General features: G+C 42.9%; 1 long non-coding RNA gene across 1 annotated transcript; it reads right to left on the bottom strand.

Moving 5' to 3' along the window:
- Positions 1 to 5,773: 5,773 nt before the first annotated feature.
- LOC147106989 (uncharacterized) lies at positions 5,774 to 25,323 on the bottom strand. The gene is made up of 4 exons (XR_015081074.1): positions 25,050 to 25,323; positions 12,200 to 12,331; positions 7,150 to 7,263; positions 5,774 to 7,068 (listed from the first exon to the last, which is right to left on the bottom strand). It is a non-coding gene; the product is annotated as an uncharacterized LOC147106989 (long non-coding RNA).
- Positions 25,324 to 25,613: the final 290 nt, after the last annotated feature.

Below are 25,613 nucleotides of genomic sequence, written 5' to 3'. Positions count from 1 at the left end.
TATAGGTCACTTTGCAGAACCTGATGCTAAAATGTTTTCTTTGGCTGAAAAGTGCTTTAGCTCTGTTCTAAAAGCTTTTAACGGGAAAAGAGTCCCTCTGATTTTTCCTGTTTACATATCTTGCCTTACTCTTGACAAGTGGAGACTAATCTTTATTTGAAGACTGATTTCTGTTACACCTAAAAGCAAGCAATCCTTCATGCAAAACTAGTAATATTACAAATACCTGCTTGTTGAATTTTCTTGCTTGCTATTCCTATAATAAAGGGAAATAGTGCAAATCAATAATAATATCACATTATTGACATTTTTGTCTCACTGTTGCCATAGATAGAAATTGTTGAAATTTGAACTTGAGTCTGTTTCTATTGATCCGGCGCTTCACAAAAAGTCATCTGTTTAGGTTAGATTTATTTTGGCTGTTATCAGTCTCAATTACACACATATACATAGACAAATGGACAGTGGCTTTGAGAGAGGAAGTTCTTTCAGGTCACACTAAAAACCCAATGATTATTGACAGGACTGGCCTTCTGTGTGCTTCAATGACTGCAGTATTGACAAGGCAACAAATTTAAATTGTTTACTTCCATTTCATTGCTGTGACAGGGTTAGAGTTAGGTTTATGGCTATAGTTAGGGTGCAGTTTTCAACTACTCGATGAACATGCCTTCTTAATTGCCATTTGACTACAAGCCAGGGCCAGCTTTCCAGTAGTAATAGTTATTGTTAGAGCCTAGCTTTATTACTCTCATTGTTCCTCTTGTCCCTGGTGCTTATTAAGCCTCTTATTAAAATGTTGTCCTCAAACACAGAGATTTCAATTGGTTGAAATATGAATGTACGAATTTGCTGCTGATACAATACTGCCCACACATTCCAATGGTTACAATAGGGAATAATAACCCAGGAATACTAAAAGTTCCATCAAGGTCTGGGACAAAGAAATGTCCCTCTACAACTGCTACCATGTCTAGGCTCTCTGCATTCCCATGCTCTGGGACATTGATCCCATGCCCTTGCATTCCAAAATGTATGCGCATCATGCAAAATACATTTTTTTAATAATGTTGTTTTCCTCTCCTTGGAAAGATGCCAGAGAATACATGGAACAAAAATGAATTTCCAATGTAAATTCGATAGAAAATGGAGCCAAGCAAGCTGCAGCCTGCTGGAAATTCTGAGGGTGCTCGAAATAGAAGGAAACATGACAGGGACTGCCCTGACAGTTTTATTGCATTGAAGTTCTGGCTTTTATTCAAAGAAATAAAAATATATGGCATCATGACAGAAAGAGGTGTGGAAGGCCTTCTTCCAAATCAGATACTCATAGCTTCTAAATGTAACAAACTTCAGCAAGTCCAAAATGCTACCACAAATGTATCTCTGCTTTAAAAAAAATTCATCTCTTCTTGTCTCTCCGCCATCACTTCCTGGACCATGAAACCTGCACTCCAGCTGCAGGGAGATAAATATGTGCCTCTCCACAATCTGCTAGAATTAGGTGGAACCCTTGCTGATTGATCTTCAGACCAACCTATCTGACCTGGGTATGTTTCCTTTCGAAAGTGCTATGATGTAAAAAAAATTGCATAATTCATGCACCAATGATCAAATTTTTATTTCAGATTGTGGGTCACTTTCAGTCAACTAGGGAAAGAGAGATGTTATTTAGGGCTCTGTGTTTCCTTTCTCAACTATCTCAATTCCAATATACTGCTATAATGCTGCCTTAAGTCTGAGCCGCGAAGACACAGAGGGCTAAAAATTAATTATGGCCCATTTTTGGGCACATTACTGACGGTGCGCTTCCAGTACGTGCTCAAAATGGGAGGCCTGAGACTCGACAGAAAGTGGACCTCGGTCATCATTTGCAATAATAGTGGTAAGCTGCTAGTGCCTGTCGCATCTTCAAGAGGACAGTTCGCCCATTTGCTGAAATCCAATTTAGGCCTGCTGCCTCACCAGCAGTGTCCCTCAAGTAAATCCTGGGGCGGGAGGGGAGGAGAACTGTGTGCCATCCAGCAGAGGCTCACAGTAGTGCTGTGGAACCGGAAGAGCCACACCTACTCCTCCCAGCAAATATAAAACAAAAATACATTTTTGGTGGTGGCCTTCAGCGGTCCCTTTAAGGACCACTGGGTTAGCTTGCATGTAGACCAGATAATGCAGAGCAGGCCTAGAGCTTGCTCCACTCTGCGCTGCCAAATTTTCTGGAAGGCTCTTTGAAATAGTCGTTAGGCCCCTCATTTGCACATGGAAGGGTCCTACTTACCTGTTTTAGGCAGGCATCATGAATGCCTGGGAAGCTGCCTTCACCAATAAGGCAGTGCCCGTATCCCAGTCGCATATCGGGCGCAGGATGTTGTTCCCATAAATTTGTTCTCATTTCCCCTGTTTTATGCCTGGAAAGGAGGTGGAACAAGGACCAATTTCACCCACCCACCACACTGCCTTGCTCGTCAAAAGAGCCGAGTCATACAGCAATGCCTGTTAGCTATTGTAGATAGAGAACCACATTTAATGTCCTTAATCTCTGTAACTCTGTACATTGTATCTTAATTGTCTCAGCTGTTAAGGCAGCAGTTAAGGCAACAGTACTCTCTATACTATATCTCTGAAAACTCTGAAAAAGAAACAACTAGACCTTGCTGCACATCCACAATATAATTACTGTCCTTACAGTATAAAAGAAAAAAAGTAGTTCAATGAAACATGAATTACTTGTTACCAAATGGATGGCAATACGTTAGTCTTCATAATTGATGGTAAGTACCCTAGACATTGTAAACAATTGTAGTGAGTGGATGCATTAATGTCCTTATTGAGTTGGGAGGGAGAGATGGGGGAGAATTTATTTTTGCTTTCATATAATAAATGCTTTAAGTGCAACTTTTAAATTTAATGAGACCCTATTTTGAAGAAAATAATGGCACTAAAGAGTGACAAATCCCCAGGACCAGATGGTTTCCATCCCAGGATTTTAAAGGCAGTAGGTGAGAACATTGCAGATGCCCTAGCTATAATCTTCCAAAGTTCTCTCTCGAATTGGGAACAGTTCCTTTAGATTGGAAAATTGGGCATGTCACTCTGCTATTCAAGAAAGGTAAGAGAGGGAAACCAAGGAATTATAGACTAGTTAGCCTAACATCTGTTGTCAGGAAATTACTAGTCTATAATTAAGGATAGAGCAACTGAACACCTTAAAAATTTTTAGCTGATCAGAGCGAGCCAGCGTGGATTTGTAAAGGGTAGGTCATGCCTGACAAACCTGATTGAATTTTTTGAAGAGGTCTATGGATGTTATTTATATGGACTTCCAGAAGACATTTGATAATTGCCCTCATAAGAGACTGTTAGGTAAAGTTAAAGCTCATGGAATTGAAGGCAAATTATTGAACTGGTTAGGAAATTGGTTGAGCGGTAGGAGACAGATAGTACGGATAATGGATAGGTACTCTAATTGGCAGGATCTGACTAGTGGTGTCCTGCAAGGATCTGTGTTTGGGCCTCAACTATTCACTGTATTTATTAACAACTTAGATGTTGGAATAGAAAGCCACATATCCAAGTTTGCTGATGACACAAAGTTTGCTGGCATTGTAAGCAGTGTAGATGGAAGCATAAAATTACAAAGAGATATTAATAGATTAAGCGAATGGGAAAAAAATGTGGCAAGTGAATTTCAATGTAGGCAAATGTAAGGTCATCCACTTTGAAAAGCTAAAAACAGTGGAGGTCCAAAGAGACTTGAGGGTCTATGTACATAGATCATTAAAATGTCATGGACATATACAGAAAATAATCAAAAAGGCTAAGGATTGCTGGCCTTTATATCTAGAGGACTAGAATACAAGGGGGTAGAAGTTATGCTGCAGCTATACAAAGCCCTGATTGGACCACACCTGGAGTACTGTGAGCAGTTCTGGATACCAGACCTTAGGAAGGATATATTGGCCTTGGAGGGAGTGCAGCGTAGGTTTACCAGAATGATACCCGGACTTCAAGGGTTACATTACAAGGAGAGATTACACAAACTAGGGTTATATTCCCTAGAATTTGGAAGGTTAAGGGGTGATTTGTTCAAATTTTTCAAAATATTAAGGGGAACAGATAGGGTGGAGAGAAACTATTTCTCTGGTTGGGGAGTTTAGGACTAGGGGGCATAGTCTAAAAATTAGAGCCAAACCTTTCAGGAGTAAAGTTAGGAAACACTTCTACACGTAAAGGTTGGTAGAAGCTTGGAACTCTCTCCCACAAATGGCAATTGATGCTAGGTCAATTGGTAATTTTAAATCTGAGATTGATAGATTTTTGTTAATCAAAGGTATTAAGGGATATGAGGCAAAGGCAGGTATATGGAGTTAGGTCGCAGATCAGCCATGATCTCACTGAATGAGCATCATGCACACCTGGATACAGTACAGAACAAATGTGGTACGGAGTAAAATTCCCTTTCTTCTGCTCCACCAATGCAACTTAACCTCAACTTCAGAACAGCACCACCTACTGCACCAATATAACATTTCCATGAATTAGTCCAGAATTATTGGGAGTATTGTGCTGTTGATTTGCATTTGCTAGCAATAGGGATGAAGCTACCCGAACACATTTCATTCAGGTCCCTTACAGGTAGGAGAAAGAGAAAACTTTAATTCCATCAGCCTGAGCTAGATTCAAACCCAGGTAACTCGCACAGTTGCAAATCACACACATTACAATGACATCATTGACAGATGTTTGAAAAAGATGCTTGCTTCCCTTCTGGTGGAATATGTGAAAGGTAAATCAATTTCTGAAGTATGTAGTACTGTACCATGTGAACTGAACAAGACTAACTACAGGAAGCTGGTAATTTTGCTTTTCACAAATGGAACTGAGTGTCATAATTGTCTGGGACAAAACTTGATCAGTAGCCAAACCACCTCCATAAACATCCACTCCCTCTACCATCAGCGCACCGTGGCTGCAGTGTGTACCAGCGACAAGATGCACTGCAGCAACTCGCCAAGGCTTCGACGGAAGCTCCAAACCTGCAACCTCCACCATGTAGAATGACAAGAGCAGAAGGTGTATGGGAACACCATCAACTCCAAGTTCCCCACCAAGTCACGCAGCATCCTGACTTAGACATATATCGCCATTCCTTCATAGTCGCTGGGTCAAAGTCCTGGCCCTCCCTACCTAACAGCATTGTGAGAGTACCTTCACCACACGGACTGCAGCAGTTCAAGAAGGCGGCTCACCACCACCTTCTCAAGGGCAACGAGAGATGAGCAATAAATGCTGGCCTTGCCAGTGACACCCACATCCCCAGAATGAATTAAAAAAATAACAGGCCCCAGTGTAACTACTTTTGACATTTCCAGAAGCAAAAATTACAGAAGTTCTGTTGTACTTGGTCAGTATATCTTGAGTAATTGAGAAATAATGTAAATTGAAAGTAATAATAATTGATAAATACACCTTTCTTGACAAGACAACTGTGTGTGGTTTGGGATTAAAATCCTTGGTATTCCCAACTGGAGTTCATCCCGCCCCCCACAAAGGTATGATATTTTTACAGCCTCACATAACAATGGATTCCAATGTACAATATCTACATGAAATAGCAATCATAGTGGAAGTACTTAGTTACTGGGACAGCTACAATACACAGGTAAGACTGGCAAAGACGGCGTCAAGAAATTTTGTAAATCTGGTTTCTTGGATGGTTGTAGTCTTCATAATAAAGCAGGTCTGGAATAATCATTTAATATATTGCACATAAATCTTCAAGAGATACTGATTTTATTACCAGTGAAGTATTTCCTGATCTAATGACTGTGTTACAGATAGCTCCATAGGATTTGTCACAAATATTCATCTTTAAAGCATCATAACGTCATAGTGGCTTAGCCAATTTAAGCGATTCAAATAATATTATACCTCATTACAGATCAAGCTAGCAGTAAATCTGATTGTAGCTAAAATAGATTTGCTATGTCCTTTAAAAATGCCACATCATCTCCTTCTTCTTCTTTCGTTTGGAAGCAGCAAAGCAAATTAAAAGTCAATATCTAAGTCAGATATCCAGGCCAAAGCTTCCGGTGTAACATCTTGTAGGCTGCCTGCGAATCTCCTCTGAGGGGAGTGCTCAATGATGTGCTCCAGGGTCTGATTAGGAGCTCCACAGTCGTATGCTGAGGATGCTTTAATCTTCCATCTATGGAGAAGGTGGCAGCATCTACCATGACCGGTTATGAGGCGGTTGATGGTTGTCCACTGTTTGCAAGTAAGGCTTGATCCTTCACGTTGTACTGTGGGATCGATCCTCTATAAGAAATCCATTTGGTACATCACAGTTCTTCCGAGCATTTCGCCATCGGTCATCAAGGCTGAGGGGAGATCGCTGAAGGGCTTCGGCAACGGTCCAAAATGGCCTTCTAGATTTGAGATGAGTTGGTGGTAGGTTGTTCAAGTCGGCCTGGATCTGCATGTCTTTGCTGGTGTAGCAGTTGCATTCTCTGGAGACTGCATATTCGCGGTGTAGGTGCGGTGGAGCGATGTTTGCAAGCACGGGCAGCCAAGGTGTTGGTGTTGATAAAAGTGTACCAGTGATAATTCTCATAGTAGAATTCAGCTGGACATCAACGGATTTGACATGCGGACTTGATAGTCATGCCAGAGATAGAGTACACCAGGGCGAGTGCTGCCGTACGGAGGGTTTGAGCATCTGCTCCCCATGTGGATCCGGCGAGCTTCTGGATCAAGTTGACTCTACTCTTTAGTTTCTTCCTAAGGTTCTGGAGATGCTGTCTATACGACAGGGTGCGATTGAGCATAACTCCTAAATAGGAGGGTTTTTTGGCATGGTTTACCTCTGCGCCGCAGAAGGAGACTTTCAAAGCTTGGTTTGCTTGCTGTGTGTTGAGGTGGAATGTCGAGGTGATGGTCGTTTGCGGATTTGGCCGAAGTCCCCATCGGTGGAAGTAGGCCTCCATCCTCTGTAAATCACTGGCCTCATCAATCTGCTTCATGTATGCTCAGACGGGGGAGGGTGGTGGGGTGGGGGGGCAGGGGCAGAATCTGCAGAAAAGAAAGCAAGTGGCAAATGTAATGTCTGATTAACCTGGTGGAGACCCAAGAACTGCAGAAACTTTATCCTACCTCTAGTGGGAAGGAGGTGCAACTCTTTACAGTTTCCTTAACTTTACCGTTCCCCTTCAGTAGAAAGTTCAGATAGTGTGCCAAACATAGTTGTGATACCAAAAATAGATTTACCTTAAACAGAAGAAGAGCAGGTACATCACTTAAACATGAAATAATGGACAAAACTGCAGTGCCAGCCTTTCAGATATAACATTGCTGGGATTCTTTTCAACATTACACATTTCACATTACAAAGGCTTATTTCTTTAGGGATCATTTTGCTAAATGGATTTTAGGATATCACAAGCAGTTCTGTCCTCACTGATGATATTCCAGTGCTTTGCTTGTCCCAACCGAGTCCATAATTATTACAAATTTTAGGTCAGCACCAGATATTCTCTCGAGTTCAGGATCGCCAAACACTCACCTAAGCAGACCCCACGTCTCCTACAATCAGTAGTTTACGTTTACGGCCTAGTATTAAGCATTAAATTAGTATGACCTGAGGACCATAAAAATGAGACCACTTGTGTGTACTGGATACCATCTTGCATGCACCCCCATGTGCATTTCTTGAGACAAGACTGATTATAACCACAGAAACTGGTTTATTTTGCATAAAGTACAAGACAGAACAGAATACCATTTTCAGTGAAATTCAACCTATTTCATAACATTCTCCATAACATAAAAATAATAAAGTGCGCCACTCTACCCCTGTTAATGGGCTCAATTCACTTTACAGAATAGCAATCCATGAAATGAGCTGGCATTAGGATTAAGATGAGAATTATCTTTCTTTATAGTTGTTAAAAAGAAGCAGCATTTTAAGAGCTGATTTTCTGACTTTACACTACCATGGGGAGTTTCATCTGCGGAAAATAACACATACTATGTACATGGCTGGGAGAAAGGGCAGCCACCTGTAGCACAAACTCGGAATATTGGCCCCTCTAGTGTTTAGATTTTGGAAATTTTTCATACAGCCCACTCAAAAATTGTATCGTATGGTTCAAATGCAGACAGGTGGGAATCCTAATTAAATGGGACAAGCCTCCCTGTGAACCGGCATTGTCTCTTCATTATGGTGCAGACAGGCCACTTCAATCTTGCCAGGGTTAAGTCATGGCACACAGCAAGGAATATATTTTTTTTTAAATTTTCAATTGGATTGTATTTGTCTTCAAGCAAACTGAAGAAATTACAATGTGAAGATGATCAGCATTTAGTCGAACTGTACAAGTGAGGTTTTTAGTGGAAATATCATAATACCTGTACTGTTTTTGAACTGGTATCTAGTATGAGCAGGTGCACTACCAGTGGAAGAAATTACTAGTCTTTCACTAATCAAATGTTTCAGTGGCAATCATCTATCTCGTAAAGTGCTGGACTGTGGAATCATTACACAGGGAGATTCATAAATGTACAAAATTGATAAGAACAAAAAAGAATCTTGGCCAGTTCCTGAAGTATATTATTATGCCCACTCCACCCAAAAGTATGTGTAGCAGTGGTCGCAGGAGAACTAGAAGTTCGACTGAACATGTTGAATTGTTCCTGTAGGACAGAAAATTGTAACTGTGTCATTTCATAAATAAAATAATCTAGTAATATGGATCACATACAGGAGAAATTTATTTACAGGAGCTGCATTTAATCTCCGTGTGTGTGTTTGTGTGTGGTAGCACCTCTGTAATGAATGGATCAAGAACAGAATTCTCTGGATGCATTTAAATGTCTTAATACTGAGTTTCAAGAATATGTAGTTAACAGGAATACAAATTGAAATATTAATATGTATGGTTTAAGCTCTCCCAGAGGTTGAGTGGCTAACAGCACCTGTGTGGAGTAGTTCTGAGCCATGTAGATCTTCAAATTCACTCCCTGGTCTGTGTTGAGTTAATTAATGTCAGCCAAGGTAGTGTGAAGGTGTTACAGTTGAGCTTCGCATCCCCAGGCTACAGAGTGGAAATAACAACAGAAAATGCTGGAAAAACTCAGCAGGTCAGGCAACATCCGTGGAGAGAAATTTGAGTTGACGTTTCGGGTTGGACCCTTCTTCAAAACTGGAAAGAAAAGAAACTAGATCGGAGGCAGGGCTGCGATCGGACAAAAGAATAAAAGAAACAAAAGAAGTAAAAGAGATTAGAAGCTAGACGAGATGGTAATAGGCTGGGATTAGGTGTAAAGTGTACTGGCAGGGCAAAAGATAGCTGCCAGGTGTGAGAGAGAAACAAAAGGAAAGGGGGGGGGGAAAGGAGTGGAACAATTACAAGAGAAAATGAAATGGGGGCCGAGCTTATGATCTGAAATTGTTGAACTCGATATTGAGTCCGGAAGGCTGCAGACTGCCTAATCGGAAGATGAGGTGCTGTTCCTCGAGTTTACGTTGAGCTTCCTCGTTGAACGTAAACTCGAGGAACAGCACCTCATCTTCCGATTAGGCAGTCTGCAGCCTTCCGGACTCAATATCGAGTTCAACAATTTCAGATCATAAGCTCGGCCCCCATTTCATTTTCTCTTGTAATTGTTCCACTCCTTTCCCCCCCCCCACCTTTCCTTTTGTTTCTCTCTCACACCTGGCAGCTATCTTTTGCCCTGCCAGTACACTTTACACCTAATCCCAGCCTATTACCATCTCGTCTAGCTTCTAATCTCTTTTACTTCTTTTGTTTCTTTTATTCTTTTGTCCGATCGCAGCCCTGCCTCCGATCTAGTTTCTTTTCTTTCCAGTTTTGAAGAAGGGTCCAACCCGAAACGTCAACTCAAATTTCTCTCCACGGATGTTGCCTGACCTGCTGAGTTTTTCCAGCATTTTCTGTTGTTATTTCGGATTTCCAACATCTGCAGTATTTTGCTATCGTACAGAGTGGAAAAACTGGCCCAGGTTCTAGCTTTTCATTTGGTTTTCCAGCATTTTCTGTTGTTATTTCGGATTTCCAGCATCTGCAGTACTTTGCTATCGTTCTAGCTTTTCATTGCTATCTTTGCTGAAAATTGTATGTATGCATGAATGATTTGCAAGGACAGTGCTGGGCTCACTTGTAATGCCCCCCCCCCCCACCCCCCATCATTTCAGAGATTTTCTTCCACTGACAAAAATGGCTAGATCTGTGAGTTTAAGACAGACTCAAATGGAGATGTGCTTTTGTACCCAATTCTCCTAGGTTAGCTCATTTGCATAGCTTCAGGTGCAACTTTGTATGGGTGCAGGGAGTACACTAGTGGTGGGACAGCAGAATTGCATGGACGTGAAATTTCAAGGGAGGGGAACAATTAAAAGGGAGTGCCAAATTAGAGGGACACAGCTTCTGAAATCCTTTGTAAAGGTTCAACACGCATCCCAGGCCATTAGCACCTCTGCCAAGGCTGAAGAGTGAGAGCACTAAGAACTGATAGTTAGATATGAAGTGAATGGAAACTCAAGGTGCATGGGAAGTGAGACAGCAGACCAACATCCAGCACCTTGTTTGATGGCTGAAGTGGAGGTGATGCTACATTTAAGGAGGGCTGCCCTCTGTGCCACTCCACAGCACTATCTCCATAGATCAGCCAGCTGGAAAGCACAAAAGTGTTCTGAAGTAATATTCCCTGCAGTTTTCTTCTCCATGTGCCTGAGGAAGTGCCTGGTATGGTCAAAACTCAGCAGCTGGGGAACAGTGTGAACAAACCCCATATCTCACTGCCTGATCTCTCATCTCACTAAGAGTTCAAAGCACAAAGAAAATGGGGTCAAAGCTCCTGAAAGCAGACATCAAAAAGTTTGGAATTTTGTTTTATAATTTTCTTCCCAAAAAAAGTTACATACGCACAAACTAAGAAATGTTTCATTTGTTTTTCCCTTTATTCCTATTCTTCTATATTACAGTCAGTGTTCTGGTTTTATAAAGTATTATTAAAAATATTAGGTGATGAAACATGCTCACATGCTGGAAGCTATGAAAAGAATTCCATTTATTGAAATTGTGGAGATGAAATCTGCCAGTTTTGCTGCCTTGCTAAAACACGCAATAAGTCTGAAACTTTTTGTGCATTATTGCTTCAATATTGTATCTTAATATAATAACCCCATAATACTGAGATTATGATAAAAACTCAATTTATGGTAATAACACTGCTCTGTATATATTGCTCAGATTACATTAACGCCAACCTCCTCAGGATACAAACAGATTAATGTGCCATCAGCAATACAAGGATTAGATTCATAATCAAAGCCAACCCCTCTTATTGCCATTGCTATAATGTATAAGGTGCAGGTAAATGTCTGACTTTCACACAGTGAATCCTTAAAGTGGTATTCACACTCTTGTTGGCCCTTCTAAAAAGCAATCACAAAGAATTATGACTGGGTTTTTCTATATCTACTCAATTTTTTTCAACCATACAAAGCCCATCAATGTGAATTTGCTGAATATGCAAAATTGAAATTACCTGTACATGATTGTTGAAATGCCTTGTGTTAATGTTCATGGGTCTGATTCTTAGACTTTGAGTTAAAAACAATTTTGTTGGTAACTAGGCATTTGCTTTAGTTACCACAAAGTTCCTTTTTCTGATAGTGTATCATAAATCAAGCTGTCCAATCAAAAGTTGATAGAAATTGTTACAATTTATCACTTTAACCCTTAGAGTGCCACGGTGAGTTTACTTATTTGGGTGCAATTCTGTTTTGTTACAGACAATAATCTATCCTACTTTGACAGTGTTATATGCCAGAGATTAAACCTGGGCTGAAAAAGCAGCCAGTTAAAACCCAGTCATTTTTTTGGAAGTTACTCCCAACTCTGAGATAGACAGTGGGAGCCAGGAGGAAGAAATAAACAAGTGAAAAAATAATTTTAATTATTCTCAAAAAGATAGCTGGAAAAAATTGAAAGCAATAAAAATAGGAGTAGGAATGGAAAATTGGAAATGAAGAAGAGGACCAACAACCATTAATGGAGAATGCTGCAAAATATTTAGCTATTGTAATTGTAGCATTAGGTCAACTCAAAGTCTGTGAAATATCACACACTCTGTCTCATAACTCTCTATTACATCCTTCACCAAAGAGTCATCCAGTTACCTCTTGAATTTACCAACATAATCCTTCTCCACTGCCTTCCCCATCAGTTCAGCCGCCATCTGGTGTGTCTAGAAATTGAATCTTAGCTGTCATTTCTCGGCCAGAGCAGGTTCCCCCTTGTAGAGTCCGTGGCTGTATTAAACATATTATCAGGATTCAGTTTGTCTATATCACTTCAAATCTTGAATAATCAATAAAATTCCCCATAAGCCTCCTCTTCTTAAAAGGTAAACATTCCCAACTTACACAGTCTCTTCAGGTGTCTAATCCAGGGTATCCTCACCAAAGCCAAGATGTCCCTACTATGGTGTAGTAACCCAAATTGTATGCAGTACTCTAGGTGATCCTGGACCATTGTTTTGTAGAAACTCCGTATCTTTCCTAGGGCCTTTACTCTATGCCTCTGATTATACTGCCCAAGATCTAGTTTTCTTTCTTTGTTGCTGATGCACACTATGCTGTTTCAGTGATCCATCCACCAGTATCCCCACATCCCCCTCCCGTTTTGTGTCCCACAGGTTATTGCCATTTGGCATATATTCCCAACATTTATTTCCATTTCCCAATTTTATCACTCTGCATTTATCCACGTAAAACAGTATTTGATATGTGCCTGGCCCCCTCAGATCATCCAGTTTGAGGGGGGCAGGAGGGACTCCAGGTGCGAAGCCCACCGTCAACTCTTTGGGACACCACTGGAAATGGGTGTCCTGAACTGCAGCATAGGAAATTGAGGCAGGAGGGCCAGTAATGCCCATCCCCATTGCATTTCCATGCCAACATAGGGCCTCCTCCGCCCCTTAGTGCAGATCCTGGGGCAACTTAAAGGGGGCAGAGAATTTCCACAATGGATTTCCACAACCTTTTTCCTCACCTTTGTGCCCAAGTAAGGAAACTTGGCCTCCTCATGTTTTGAGAATCCCCTTTAATAATGCTGCATCTTCACTGGTTCCCGAAGCTGTGATTGTTCACCCAAACTGGTGCCTCAGATGCTGGTCAACTGGGGCAGGAACTCCTTCTTTCCACCCGCTCACTAGCACCCTGGAGTATGGGAGATTACATACTGCTTAGCCCCCTCAGCTATTTGTCTTAACCTTTCAGATCCCTGATCCAGTAATTATACTTTTGAATCCTCGGGGACAATTTCTAGGAAATGGTCTCTTAACACCAAATCACGCAAGCCTCTTAAAAGACTGCAAAATCTGTAATTATCTATGAACAGAGTCTATGTATGTTTTATATTCTAAGAACAGCTTAGTTTAATATGTGCATTAAATTGAATACTATTAATGTGAACTAGGTAGAATTTGGTCCAAATTCTATTTTCAGAGATTTTCCATTGAGCAACCTGTTTTTGTAATGAAGTATCCCTGGTTGTCTGCAACAGCTCTTTGTGCTCTTCATGGAGTTGCATTGTGTTATTGTTTGTGGTTTACATTTATGTATTTTCCCTCTGTGTGTTTGACAATAATTTTTGATTCAGATTCACAGATGTACAGTTGATGTAGACTTTGCTTCAGTCAGGCAACTTATATCATTACTTCCCAGCAGGTTTGTATAAATAGTGTTAGTTCTTCTTTATAGCAATGTAAGATCATTTTCAAAGCTTTAAATCTGAAGTTGAGATGAGAGAATTGAACAGTTCTTTCTGGAAGCTTGTACGTTTTTCTCTGAATGACCCAGTCTATTTTCCTCTGGGTGCCTTTTCCTCGAATGCCCATCCCTAGTTTCCCTGAGTGTGTGACTAGAATCACCTCTAAGCCAGATCAGGTAGGAGTAGCAGGCCCCTACTCTGAAGGGTATTAGTTAACCAATTGAGTTTTTATGATAATCCGGCAACTTTCAGGCGATTCTGGACCTTAGGTAGCACTAGGCAAAGCATCAGGATTGGCAATATAAAAGCACATCTAGGTAGCAAGGGAAACACTGTGATAAGTTGGTTTAATAACTGCAATTCTAAAATAAACCTGATATTGCACCTTGAATTGCCTCTGTTGCTAGATGATGTATTGCAAGGTCTGGTTGGGTGACATGGCATGTATGTTTATGAAGGCCAGAAAGACAGAGATTTAGGTATGGAATGATTGGAGATACCAGGAAGGATGGGGAGATGTAGTGGTGGGAGTTTTCTAAGGGCACCACTTTAATCCGAGGAGAATGCATTATTAATAATCTCCCTATGAATTTTCATGGTAGTTCTCATTGAAGAGTCCTCGGAGTACTGATTCTCAGGATGCTAACTTCCAAGTTCCTCCATTGCTTCATCAGCACCCATTTCCAGGCTTTTCTGAAGAGCACAGTTGTGAAGGGCACAAAAACCAACTACAATGTGAGAGACTTGCTCAGAAGCATACTGCAGTGCCCCTCCAGATCTGTCAAGGCAGTGAAACCTTGCCTTCAGAGCCGGCAAAGTCTTCTCAATGATCACTCCAGCTGATGAATGAACCTTATTGTTATTCCACCCCACCAGCCTCCACATTCAATGGATCATCCTCCACCATTTCCACTTCTTCTTAGGCAGTCCCTCGGAACCGAGGATGACTTGCTTCCACACTAAAAATTAGTTCTCAGATGACTGATGAGTCCAATGCGGGACCTACAGTCTCTGTCACAGGTGGGGCAGATGGTGGTTGAAGGGGCGGGTGGGTGGGGTGCTTGGGTTGACGTGCGCTCCTTCCGCTGTTTGCGCTTCGCTTCCGCTTGCTCCCGGCGAAGAGACTCGAGGTGTTCGGTGCCTTCCCGGATGCTTCTCCTCCACTTTGTGTGGTCTTGGGCCAGGGATTCCCAGGTGTCGGTGGGGATGTTGCACTTTCAAGGAGGCTTTGAGGGTGTCCTTGAAGCATTTCCTCTGCCCACCTGGGGCTCTCTTGCTGTGCCGGAGCTCCGAGTAGAGCGTTTGTTTTGGAAGTCTTGTATCAGGCATGCGGACAATGTGACCCCGTCCATCGGAGCTGATTGAGCGTGGTCAAAGCTTCGATGCTGGGGATGTTGGCCTGAGCGAGAACGCTGACATTGGTGTGCCTATCCTGCCAATGGATTTGCAGGATCTTGCGGAGCCAGCATTGGTGGTACCTCTCCAGTGCTTTGAGGTCCTGCTGTACATGGTCCATGTCTCTGAAGCATACAGGAGGGCAGGTATCACTACTGCTCTGTAGACCATGACCTTGGTGCTGGGTTTGAGGTCTGGTCTTCAAACACTCTCTTCCTCAGGCGACCAAAGGCTGCACTGGCACACTGAAGGCGGTGTTGGACTTTGTCATCGACATCTGCCCTTGTTGACAGTAGGCTCCCGAGGTATGGAAAGTGGTCCACATTGTCCAAGGCCTCGTCCCGGATTTTGATAATCGGGGAGCAGTACTGTGTGGCGGGGGCAGGTTGGTAGAGGACCTTTGTCTTACGGATGTTTAGTGTAAGACCCATGCTCTCGTACGCTTCAGTGAAGGTATTGACGATGGTTTGGAGTTCGGCCTCAGAGTGTGCACAGATGCAAGCGTCGCCTGCATACTGTAATTCAATGACAGAGGTTGAACAGTTTCCTGTTTTTTCTGTGGGGAGCTTACTGAAGGTGAGATGGAGCATTGCAGCCAGGAGGATCGAGAAGAGTATTGGTGCGATGACACAGCCTTGCTTGACCCCGGTCCATACTTGAATTGGATCTGTGGTGGATCCATTGATCAGGATCACGGCTTGCATGTCAGCGTGAAGCAAGCGGAGGATGGTGACAAACTTTTGAGTGTAGCCGAATTTGAGGAGGACACTCCATAATCCCTCATGGTTGACGTGTCGAAGGCCTTTGTGAGGTCAAAGAAGGCCATGTACAGCGGTTGGTGCTGTTCCCTGCATTTCTCTTGTAGTTGATGCGCGGTGAAGATCATGTCCATTGTGCCCCTTAGTGGGCGGAATCTGCATTGCATCTCTGGGAGGAGCTCTTCAGTGACTGGGAGAGGCGATTGAGGAGGATTCTTGTGATGACTTTCCCAGCATGATCCCACCACATCTTCCCCTCCCCTTTCAGCATTCCGAAGGGACCATTCCCTCCGTGATACCCTGGTTCACTCCTCTATCACCCGCAACACCCACTCCACTTCCCGTGGCACCTTTCTGTACAAGCACAGGGGATGCAACACCTGCCCTTATATCTTCTTCTTTCCCACCATCCAGGGCCCTAAACACTCCTTCCAGGTGAAACAGCAATTTACTTGTGCTTCTTTCAATTTAGTATACTGTATTCGCTGCTCTCGATCAATGTTTCCTCTAAGCTGTGCAGCCGTGCTGCTGTCTGCCGGTCCCACACAGCCCAGGACTGGCTTTTCCAATGTGAAATTTCGCGCAAGCATGAAACTTTGAATGAGCTGTGCAGCCCATTAAAGGGACTGCGCACCCAAATTTAAAATTAGGGGGAACATTGCTCACCACGCAGTCTACTGTACATTGGGGAGACCAAACGCAGATTGGGTGACCACTTTGCGGAACACCTCCGTTCAGTCTGCAAGCATGACCTTGAACTTCCGGTCACTTTTTATTTTAATTATCCGGACAACTCCCCCTCTGACCTCTTGTCTGTGGCCTCCCACACTGTTCCAATGAAGCTCAATGTAAGCTTGAGGAACGGCACCTCATCTTTCTATTAGGCACTTTACAGCCTTCTGGATTTAACATCGAGTTCAACAATTTCAGATCATAACCACTGCCCCCATTTTTTTCGGACGGCAGCTGTTGGTAATGATTCTGATATTCCCATTTACACTTCTTCTAGACCCATCTTTTTTTCTTTACTTTTCCCATTACCATCTCCTTTCGTCTTGCACCATCATCCCTTTTTGTCATTTAATCACTCCTGTCTTCTACCCTATCAAAGACCTTCCCTTTTGTTCTTTCCTCCCCTCCCCTGTCCCTGTCTCTGTACTCGCTTAAAACCTGTTACATCTCTAACTGTCGTGTATTGATTGTGAGTTTGACACCAGTCAATACGGTAATGTAATGTGCATTGCATTATGGGTATTACCCAGGAAAACGGCAGTCAGCCATTTTACACAATAAAGTGAACATCGCAGTTATAAGCCTGTCTGCCTGATTCTATGCTTTAATGCATTCATACAACATTGGCGACGAGGATAACGAACGGAATCATTTTAAATAGGTAGTTGCCCAAGTTTTAGTTAGCTAGGATGGAGAAGACCGGCATTCAAAATTTTGCATGCTTCGCCAAGCCAGCCACGTTGGGTCCAAGATGGACGAGGTGGTTAACGTCTTTTGAGCTTTATGCCGATGGCAAAGGACTCATTATCGATGATACCTCTACAGGTGCCACAAAGCAGAGGAGAAGAGCTCTACTTCTACACCTAGCAGGACCAGATGTCCAGGATATCTTTTCAACTCTACCGGACACAGGAGCGCCAGCAGACTACACGGCGGCGGTTAGTGCTTTTAATCACTACTTCGTGCCCCAGGTCAACGCAGCATTTGCTAGACAGAATTTTCATAAGTTGTCCCAGAAGACAGGTGAGACTGTGCAACAATTTGCTACTCGCTTGCGGCAGGCTGCTAAAGACTGTGCTTTTGGGGGGGATGCGGATAATCAAATAAGAGACGCTATCCTGAGTAGGTGCACGTCAGCCTATGTGCGGAGGAAATTGCTAGAGGAAGGGCAAGGTCTAACGCTCGCCCGCATGTTACAATTTGCCTCACAATGCGAAAACATCGAGGAGCAGATGTCAGCCATGTCATGTACAGAGAAGGCGGAGACAGATACTGTTCGTTGTGTTACACAGAAAAGAGGGTATTATGCGAAAAGCTCGACAGAGAAACCAAAGGGAAATGGCGATAGGAACGAAAGGAAATGTTACAGATGTGGACACACAGACCACATGGGCAGAGATCCGAAATGCCCAGCACGCGGACAAACGTGTCATAAGTGCAAGGGAAAGGATCATTTCTCCAAAGTATGCCGCACAAAGGGTACAAAGAAACACAGTGTGAACAATGTAGAGGAACAAAATGACTTTGCATTTGCTGTTACTGGAAATAACTTGACAGAGAGACTTACCTTTTTTGTGGGGGGAATAAACCTGAGAATGTTAATTGATTCGGGTGCAACTAGTAATGTGATAGATGAGAATACATGGGAAGGATTAAAGTCAGAACACATTAAGTGTCAGTCACATGTCCCTAAGACAGAGAGAAAGTTATTCTCTTATGCTTCTAGCCAACCACTGTCGGTTAAAGGTGTATTTACATGTGGGATTACAATAGGTAAGAGAACTGAGCAGGCGGAGTTCATTGTGGTTAAAGGCCATGGCGAGCCGTTGCTAGGAAGGGAGACAGCCATGAAACTGGGAGTTTAAAAAATAGGCGCAGATGTCTCAGCTGTGGTAGATGTAAGACAGCTACTAGAACAGCGGTATCCAAAGGTGTTCCAGGGAGTAGGAAGGCTGAACACAAAACAGATCAGTTTGTATATCGACCCACAAGTGAAGCCTGTGGCCCAGCCACTCAGGCGTATACCATTCAACTTAAGGGGGGCAGTAGAGGCCAAAATAAAACAATTGAGGGACATGGACATTATTGAACCTGTAACTGCCCCCCCGCCCCATGGGTAAATCCTGTGGTTATTGTACCAAAAGCGGATAAGGATGTAAGGTTATGCCTAGACATGAGACGAGCAAACCAGGCAATAGTGAGGGAACGATATCCAATCCCCACCGTTGATGAGATACTCCAAGGTATGAACGGCTCGACGGTGTTTAATAAGCTAGACCTGAAATGGGGTTATCACCAGCTAGAACTGACCCCGGAGTCATGAGAAATCACAACGTTTGCGGTACATAACTGAGTATACAGGTACAAGAGGCTGATATTCGGTGTATCTTCAGCTAGTGAGCAATATCAGCACGAGATAGCTAATGCCTTAGCTGGAATAGAGGGTGTTGAAAACATCTCAGATGACATTATCGTGCATGCACACGACCAGGAAACGCACGATAGACGCCTGCACGCTGTCATGACCAGACTAATGGAAAGTGGACTGACACTAAACTCAGAGAAGTGCCAATTCAACATGGACCGATTGATTTTCATGGGAATCCTGTTGTCTGAAAAGGGCATCGGACCAACAGCAGAGAAAGTGCGAGCGGTGGCAGAAGCTCGGGAACCAGAGAATGCTACGGAGGTGAGGAGTTTCTTGGGACTCGTTGGGTACAGTAGCAGATTCATCCCGCAGTTTGCAATGCTAACAAAGCCACTACGACGCCTGACGAGAAAAGACACACCATTTAAATTTGGATCACAACAGAGACAGTCATTCAGTGCACTCAAGGAAGAGTTGGCCAGAGCCGGCACTTTAGCATATTTTGATAAGGACACACCAACCAAGGTGATAGCAGATGCCAGTCCTGTAGGTTTAGGCGCAGTACTAGTTCAGGACCAACAGGGACAAGAGGTGCCAATATTCTATGTAAGTCGTAGTTTAACAGACTGTGAGAGGAAATACTCTCAAACAGAGAGAGAGGCCTTAGCTCTTGTATGGGCTTGTGAGAGGCTGCATCCATGTGTATGGCCGAAAATTTAACTTGGTAACTGACCATAAGCCATTACAAGTGATATACGGCCCACACTCTAAACCCTGTGCCCGTATAGAGAGATGGGTACTTAGATTACAGCCGTACGATTTTAAGGTGATACACATTCCAGGCAAGCAAAACATTGCAGACCCACTGTCGTGATTGCTGGGGGAGACAGCAAAACAGGAGAGACATTCTCATGGCTCAGATGAATACGTGAGATTTGTAGCTGTGAGTGCGACACCAAAAGCACTCACCACTAGAGAGGTGGAGGAAGCCTCTGCTACCGACCCAGAGCTGATTGAGGTACAGAAGGCAATCACAAATGGACATTTTGAGAACTGTAAAGCTTATGCAGCAATTGCAAACGAGCTGTGCATAGTGGGGTACCTAGTTCTTCGGGGAACACGCATCGTGCTACCCACAGTGTTACACGCACGAGCCCTGGTGTTAGCACATGAAGGACACTTGGGAATAGTTGGAACAAAGCAACATCTCAGAACCAAGGTTTGGTGGCCTGGCATGGACAAGGCAGCTGAAAAACACTGTAAAGCGTGCCACAGCTGTCAGATAGTAGCCAGACCCGACCCACCTGAACTGTTGAGACCAACACCATTACCGGAGGGCCCCTGGCAGGATGTAGCTATAGACTTACTGGGACCCTTGCCATCCAACCACTCCATTCTTGTGGTAGTTGATTATTATAGTCGCTACTATGAATACGACATCATGACCTCCACAACAACAGAGAAGGTTATTGATAGTTTAGAGTCAATCTTCAGCCGTCATGGTTTGCCAATCACCTGCAAATCTGATAATGGTCCCCAATTCAGATCTGAATTATTCAAAGAATACTGTGAAAACAACGGGATTAAACACCTGAAAACGACAGCAAAATGGGCTCAGGCTAACGGAGAAGTCGAGCGCCAGAATGCATCGCTGATGAAGAGAATCAGAATTGCTCAGTCCGAAGGACTAGATTGGAAACGTGAACTTAGAAAATATGTGACTGTGTACAGGAGCATTGACCATGCCACGACAGGAAAGAGCCCGGCAGAGCTGCTCTTTAAACGGAAAATGAGAGGAAAGCTGCTAGACATCACAGAGTCGCGTGCAGACATGGAAGTACGTGACTGGGATGCAGAACAAAAAGGCAAGTCCAAACTGTACGCAGATGAACAGCGGCGAACACAATACTCAGAGGTGGAAGTTGGCGACACGGTGCTGGTACGGCAGGACAAAGTGGACAAGTTCACCACTCCTTTTAATGCCACACCGCACAAAGTTTTGAGTAAAACAGGGAGTCAGGTAGTAGTAGAATCTCCAGACGGAGCACGCTACTCAAGAAACACTACATTTGTGAAGAAATACAGAACCAATGGACCAAAGGAGACACTCCATGAGCAGGAGGAAACACAAGGGACTGAGGACAGTATAGTAGACCCTGACACACATACCACTATGACACAGGCAATACCCACTGACACCAACATGTCAGACACACCCAATACAGCCAGACCTCAAAGGGTTAAAAGAAAACCCCAAAGACTGTCTGATTATGTCACAACATAAACTGTGTGAGAACTGCATGGATGATGTTAAATGTTTAAACCTGGGAATTATTTAGTTGTGTGGTAAGACACAAGTTTGTAAAAAGTTTATAGACCAAATAAGTTATGCAGTGTTATTGTAAGCAACTGTTTGTAAACTGCAGGTTTGTTTCCAAGGAAAAGGGGGATGTCGTGTATTGATTGCGAGTTTGACACCAGTCAATACGGTAATGTAATGTGCGAGTTTGACACCAGTAAATACGGTAATGTAATGTGCATTGCATTATGGGAATTACCCAGGAAAACGGCAGTCAGCCATTTTACACAATAAAGTGAACATCGCAGTTATAAGCCTGTCTGCCTGATTCTATGCTTTAATGCGTTCATACAACACTAACTCTTTCCAGCTCTGACAAAAGGTCATCGACCTGAAATGTTATCTCTGTTCCTCTCTTCACAGATGCTGCCTGACCTGTTGAGTATGTCCAGCATTTTCTATTTTTATTTTAGATTTCCAGCATCCGCAGTATTTTGCTTTAATCTTATTGTAATGATGTTCTGCTTGTGAATTTGGAAGTCGAATTGGGGTCATGAGTCGTGGAAGCAAGAGGTATGCCATGACTCCCAGAAGCCATCCCAACACTTCACTGTTTACCTTGAATAGAGCTGAGAGGCTGGAGTTCTTCATGACGAATGCATCGTGACAACTCACTGCAAATTTGGCATTGACTTGTAAGATTTGTTGTAGTTGATCACAGGAATTGGAACATTGAGGGAATGCAATCCTTTCCCACATTACAACAGTGACTACACGCCAAAAAAGTACTTCATAGGCTGTAAAGCACTTTGAGATGTCCGGTGGTTGTGAAAGGCGCTATATAAATGTAAGTCTTTCTTTAAGTCTTTCCTATTCAGTAAATTCAACAAGTAGACACTAGGAGCCGCAGTGCAGCTTGTGTGTGCCGTTTATTGCCCTCTGAACTTTGCAGAAAGCAGCAACATGAATAGTCATGTTATGCTGCTGCCTAGAAATCATCCAAAAATGGATAAATTCCCTAACTTTCCTGAAGATGGTGTCAGGACCTGCCATATACATGCCCAGATGGCAGCCTGGCTGATGTGGTAGAAATCCCCAACTGCAGCTTGGAAGGAAACTGCACCATAATAAATTGCGAGCTGTACTGACTTTGACAACCTCTACCAGAACTGTTGGGTTTCTTGAACTGGCTGCAGAAGGTGGAATAGTTCATCCAAGGCTTCCTTAGTGAATCAAAGTCAATGAAGGTGCAGCTCCTCATTCAATCGCTTGTAGGACCTCCAGGGCCTATAGGCTCATTGTAGAGGTACAGGTAATAGCGAGTTAGCCTTATACTCTTTTAATGGTGCCTCTCTCGTAATCTCTCTCTTCTCCTCCTCCTTCACAAAGATTGGAAGACCCATAGAGAAACCCATGTTGCCCTATGGCGATTGAAGATGTGCTGATGACCAGCAAGTCCTTCACTCTGGAAGTTTGAAGTGCAGCTCTGTAGCTCCCCAAAGCAATTTTAAAAATAATTCTCAAAACATGCAGACAAACCTGAGATATGGATAAAATTTGCCCAGAGTGTAAGCACCTTTAAGTGGATCACTTTTGCCTGGCAGATCTGCTCTATTATCTGCTCATAAGGTACACCAGCAGTAATGATGTCTAATGGGGGCAGTAATGATGGGAATTCCACTATCTCATTTGCATATGCATGCTAGTGAAGGGACAGACAGAGGATACAGTTCCTCCCACCTGGATTGGAAATTTTAGTGGAATGAAAAAGAGGGTGTGAAGCTAGTGGAAGCGGGACCTGTCGGAACATCCAACCCACAAAATTGAGGTGCACCTATATTAAACGCCATCTCTCCAAAACCAATGAGTTTTTAGCTGTCCCATGCCTTAACAAATCACAAATATTTCTCAGTGAAACTATTTAGCTTCTTTCAGAATGACACTTAGCAAATGCCAGACACCAGCTTCCTCTTGTATCTTTATTTTCAATAAATACTACACAAAGAACTTAGTGCATTTCAAGCCAACCCAACAGCTCTTGCCCTCCAACAACTGCTAAATTACATCATCAATCAACACAACAAAAAACTGAAACATATCTGCAACAACAGTTCCACTTACACAAGAGTCAGCAGAGAACCCCCTGACCATTCCTCATGCAACTTCCTGTAACTCATAGCATTTATCAATGACCCCCGATAAACACACTAACGTGCAACAAAAGAAACAATCATCATTTACACACGAATACAAGATTTCCAACGTGTATCTGTATCTCTCCACAACTTCCACTCAGCACAAATATCATTTAGGGCTTTGGAATGAGAAACTAACAAATACAAGTTAAGTACTCGGGCTGGATTCTCCTCCACTTGGTGGGCTAGTGGCAAATTGGGACTTCTGGCCACTCCGATGACTAGGCTGATAATTAAGAAGGGCCTCATTCAGTATGTGGGGTGAGATGGCAGCAGTAAAACCAATGGAAAATAAAGTCAGGCGGGGTGTAAAACAGTCGGCCCGATCCCATCAGTTAACCGCTGAACAGGTTAGATTAGAATTACCCCCTGATTATCAGCAGGTTATTTGACTGCAGAGGCATCACAGCCAACCCTGTCCTAACTTAATGTCTATAAACATGCCTTTGTAGCAAGGGTTGCTGAATATCACCCAGGGGCAGAATTTGCGACCAATTGTCCAATTGTCCCATCCCTAACTCACGGTGCAAAGGCCAATCGTAGCACTTCCGGCTGCTACCACTAAATCAATGCAGACCAGTGGAAAAGCTTGGCAGCAGTTATTCATTGAATAAACTCACTGCTCTTAATAACTATAGTTCTGTGATACAGAGGCTTCCTGCTTTCAAAGCATTGTGATGAGAACATTAACCACCAACTTCATGCATCTAAACTGCTTCAAGTAGCTGTGCAATCTGAGTGAAAAGTATATTAATCACATTCCAAGGCACATACTCTGGGCCTGTAATACTAAGGCGATGTGTTCTTTCTGTATTCTTCGCTAACAGCTCTCCTCGGTTATCCAGAGCATTGGGATTGCCTTTGAATGTTTCCACTCCTACTTACTTGAACAAAGCCAGAGCTCCTCAATCACCACACCATTGCCTCCAGAGTCCCCAAGAAACTGTCCTCAGACCCCTTCTCTGCTTCGTGTACATGATATCCCTCACTGACATCATCCGCAGATAAAAGGGTCAACTTCCACAGAGATGCCAAAGACACCCAGCTCTACCTCACCACCGTCTTTCACAATTCCACAACTTGCTCCATGCTATCAGATTGCTTGTCCAACAGCCAGTCTTTGAATAAGTTTTAACCAAGGGTGTAGTCACTGGTAGGCTACAGTCATCAGCTCAAGATGCATCAAGAACAATTTTGAAAACGTTGTTAGTTGTATCATGACTGGGCAAGCCTGCTTTGTAAATGTTCTTCCTATGGAGCCAAAAGATGAATGCTGTCATTTTGAATGTGTTTTGATTAAAATACATCAATTCAGTCATTGAAATGTGAACTGTGAGCTATATAAGCCATGCTGATTTATACTAATCTAATAATAGTTAAAATGGTAAATATGAAAATCCACAAGCAGCCATTGAATATCTTAATATATCTCCAGCAGTAAGTTAACATACATTGAATCAGAAAATAGCATTTTAAGGCCATAACTAAGTGAAGTTACTGCTCACTTACCAGCCAAAATGCTTTTACATTCACTGATCTGAAGATCGAGCCCACAAACTCTACATGACAATATTAAAACTATAAAAGTCAATCTTCAAATTGATGTGGCTCCCCTTCTGAGCTGCACTATGAGAAACTAATGGATAGCTGCGAGCACACTCAGTGATTGCTGCTGATTCATGCCTTACATCTGAGCACCACACTAGGCAAAGTTCACCAAAAGTCAATATTTTAACTTTAACAAAACAGGTCTGAATAAAATCCTGCAGGACATTCTCATTGTAATGACCCTGTGGAGGGCATTCGTGTTGAACTACCCCTCCCCCATTCCATCTATCACAATCAATCTCAACTGTGCTCCTGCCAACAATCAGTTCAATTGATGATGTCATAGGTCAGCCGCCAAGTGGAGCAAAAAGTTCATTTAAGTAAGGGGGTGCGGGGGAAACAATAAAATGTAAGGTATAAATTCAGAGTATTAAACTTTTAAGCATTATATGGGTGTAATATGAAACCCATTTGATGTCCAAATGTAAAAAAAAACAGGTTGTTACCTTGGGGATGCATACTGAA

The sequence above is a fragment of the Somniosus microcephalus genome, chromosome 15, assembly GCF_052327205.1.
Source record: "Somniosus microcephalus isolate GS21.2 chromosome 15, FLI_Smic_1.0, whole genome shotgun sequence".
Taxonomy (NCBI): domain Eukaryota; kingdom Metazoa; phylum Chordata; class Chondrichthyes; order Squaliformes; family Somniosidae; genus Somniosus; species Somniosus microcephalus.
This window is presented reverse-complemented; position numbering and strand designations above follow the sequence as displayed.